Genomic DNA, 3,873 nt, shown 5'->3' with positions numbered 1-3,873 from the left:
TAATCATCATGCTTATTTTATAGAGGTTATTGTCTTCTAGAATGACCGACATTTCATTGACATTTTATGCATGAAAACAATTATCCAAATAGTGTGTTTAAATGTAAGGATGGGAGCGGCCAGAAGGCTCAGTTGGTCGGAACGCGAGGTTTTAACAACAAGGTTGCTGGTTCGATTCCCACATAGGATGGTGGGCTGTGCCCTCTGCAACTAAAGATTGAAAACGGCGACCGGACTTGGAGCTGAGCTGCGCCCTCCACAATTAGATTGAAGGACAATGACTTGGAGCAGATGGGCCCTGGAGAAACACTGTTCCCCAACATTCCCCAATAAAATAATAATAATAAAATAAATAAATAAATAAATAAATAAATAAATAAATGTAAGGGTGGGAATTTTTCTCTAGGACAGTAAGGGTTATTTTGGATGATTAGATGCTAGTGTAAACCAGCTATTCGCCACATAAATATAGATCAAAGAAAGAGAGGTTGAACCTTCAATACCAACCAAGGAGAGGTCATCTTTTTGAAGGTCCTCTTTGAAAAGGAGGAATATCTTTTTTTTTTTTAAGAAGGTCTCACATATTTATTACTGAACCAACCTATTAGTGCAGAAACATATTATGAGAAAATTCTTTTTTCAATAATTTCCCAGTGAAACACACCCAGCTGTTCAGATAGTAGCACTCTTTTCAGAGCTCTAGTAAGATCCGAGCAAGCAGGATACAGCATAAATATGTGTGCCATCTCATGTGCAGTTCCTATAAACCTACCTTGGTGCTTCTCCAATGTCTCCTGTTGGTGTTGTGCCTGCTTTTATTACTAGTTTTCATCCAAATCCGTTGGGGAATGGGCCACTTCTGCTTTTGTTTCTTGGAATCACTTGATCCTGAAAGTCTTGTGAGAAGACATGGCCAGTAAGCGTCAACTGCACACACCACCATGGCAGAGAAAAAGAGAGGAGAATGAGGAATATTCTTGCCTGGAGGTTGCTACAGCTAGATTAGATGCTGAGCTATCCTACTTTACAGACTCTCAAGAAATGAGTCTCACGAAGTGTACCTCGCAACTGCTCTATCTCCACCTCTCTCCATCCCTACCTCTCTCTCCCCCTCATCTTCTGGGCAGGGTTAGCCCCAGTCTTTTCCAATCAGAGTAATTATATTACTTACCAATTCTTCTCTTGGCTTAGGCATCAACATGGTGCAATTTGGCTTAGGTAAGGCTTCAAAACGTAGTGTCCTGTGCAATTAAAAAAAGGCAGAGGCTATGCGCTTAAGGGCCGATTTCTCTCAAGGAATTATACAGACACTGGCTCATTTTCCCACAGGGCATTCCATTGAGAGAGGTAGAACATAGACGTTATCCTGCAGGTGGTCTGACTCCCAAAGTGTAAGTAGTAACTGATTTGAAGACAGCCTTGTGGAGACTTTAATTTATAGGGACTGTGCTAACTGCTAGAATTGAATTTCAGTACACCAGTTGGTGTCAGAATACTTACAAATTATTATTTATAAACTTTTTTTCTCACTGCTTCATTAGTATATTTTTCTATTTGTGAAAATTACTCTAGTATCTTGTGGCACAATGAAATACATCGTAATTTTATCCCAGTAAAATTAATGGACTTTTTCTTTTCATTTGACAGCTTTTAACTGAGTAGCAGGGTTTCCAGGAACAAATTAAAGTCATGAACAAAGGATAAGATTATTTAGAAAATCTATAATGCAAATCCCAAGTGAGGAGTTGTCATTTGCTCGCTTGGTAATAAAGAAGCTAATACTCAGGAATCAGATAATGAAGACTCCTGACCACATAAAAAACTTCAAAGGAAATTGGGTTTAAGGAGATTACCTATCAAAAAAAACTCCCCTCAAAGTCCTAAATATGAATTCCTTTTCACACTTTCCTGTTGTGATTGACTGAATACTGTGCTAGATGTGTCCACACTTAATCTTCATGAATGGTAAGAGGAGTTAATTAGCATCAAGGGAAGAACACATGCACAAGTATCATAATAAAATGGGATTTGTGGGCATGCGAAGAGACCGCAAGGTAAACCAGACTCAGTCTAGGTAATTAATCTAACTAGATTGCCAAGAAACAGGTTCCATTTCTTATTTTGTGCTCTTATTGATTTGTCTTTGCTGCTATGAATGTTTGTCACTGTCAACGAGTCCTTTAATAATCTTTTTATTCTTTAGGAAATAAAACAAAACCTCCTTTAGCATGAGCACATTATTCTTTTATGGGCAACTGTTAGTTTTAGTAACCTACTATCTGGTTCCCTGGGAAAAGGCTTATTGATTTTTCTCGTGCCTGCTGTTAATGCTTGAGGCTTGGCAATGGAGACTCAGCCAGTCTACACAGGGAGCTGTTTACATGTCCAGCATAATTATTATTGGGTTGTATAATGTGCATGAGGCTACTGGTACTTACACTCTTTAGTAAACAAAGTTGTTCTTTCCTCTCATTGCTGCAACATCTAAAATCATAAACACACCTACAGTGATCCCATTCTGAAACCTGGATTATACACAGTAAGAAGTTAGAGGCAGCTCCTGAATATGGACCTATCCAAACATGTGTTCAGAGAGACCAAGGGGATCCTGCATTACTGGTCCCAGAACCATAGTAACACACAAGCAGAAAGAAGGCATGATTTTTCTCTTAACACTAGTCTCTCTCCACCCCCCACTCCACCCCCACAACTTCTACAGATACTTCTTCACTCTCCTCCCTTCCTTCCAGACCTCAGCAACTCATTAGTTTCTGTCAATGGAAATTCAGTCTCTCGACTTGTTAATGCTGTTAATATTTTAAGGTTATCAGAATAAAGATTTTACAATAAAACAACCGAGTGGCAGCCTATTGGGCTGACCAAGTGAGCTAACCAAGGAACTCAAAACACTGGTCAGGAGGAGTCATGCACAGAGAACTGCGAAGGCCTGAGAAAAGGAGTCCAGGCAAGTGACCAGATGGTCCAAAGGTGAAGGCAATGAATGTTGGTCGTTTTGACCGAGAGCGCAGCTTCTTGAAATGTGATGGGGTCCACTTTAAGTCCACACCAGCCACTTCCAGAGCCAGAGACGTTTTGAGTCCTTGGCCCAAGGTCAGTGGTTCTCAAATGATACAGGTAAGCAGAGATCTCTCTGTAAGCAAACAGAACCTGTCTGCTTACACAGAGGGGGAGAAACGTGTCCAGGGGAAAAGGAAATGAATAGGAACAATGGTGGTTGGGGGGCAGGGTGATGAAGGGATGGGGAGGGCATTGTAGTTCTATGTGACAAGGAGGTCAAGAAAAGAAAAAAAAACAACCCTGTGCCTCAATTCAGCTTAGGCAAGCTACCTAACAATGGAAGATAAGCAGGTCAGAGCAAAAGTGCTGTGGGAAATTTTCGGCCACCAGCACATATCTTCCTTTAAAAACATGTACCCAGTTAAGCTTACCCCAAAACTGGATATCCTGTTGCTGCAGCAAAGATAAGCAGAACATCCCCTTAAGGAAAACCTACCCCTGGGAACATTCCCTTACCCCTGGGAACATCCCCTTAAGGAAATCTACCCGAGAACATCCTCTTAAAAAAAAAAAACACACAGCACCCCTTTTTGTCTCCAAGACACATAAAAAGGGATGGGAAACAGTGCTCAGGGCTCTCGCTCACTGCTATGTCAGTGGAGGCTTGAGCCCAGATTCGAATCTGTAATAAAGGCCTTGTTAATTTGTCCAATTCGGCTCCGTGGTCATTTCTTGGGGACTCGCTCCGTAACATTCTACAGGCCTTCAATACATGTCAGAGAACCCCAAATTTATGATTCAAAAGGTTCAGCCTCAAATCAGCTCAAGAGAGTGGTCACTGACATTTGTAACAGG

This window comes from Rhinolophus hipposideros (genome assembly GCF_964194185.1).
Source record: "Rhinolophus hipposideros genome assembly, chromosome: 5".
Classification (NCBI taxonomy): domain Eukaryota; kingdom Metazoa; phylum Chordata; class Mammalia; order Chiroptera; family Rhinolophidae; genus Rhinolophus; species Rhinolophus hipposideros.
This window is presented reverse-complemented; position numbering follows the sequence as displayed.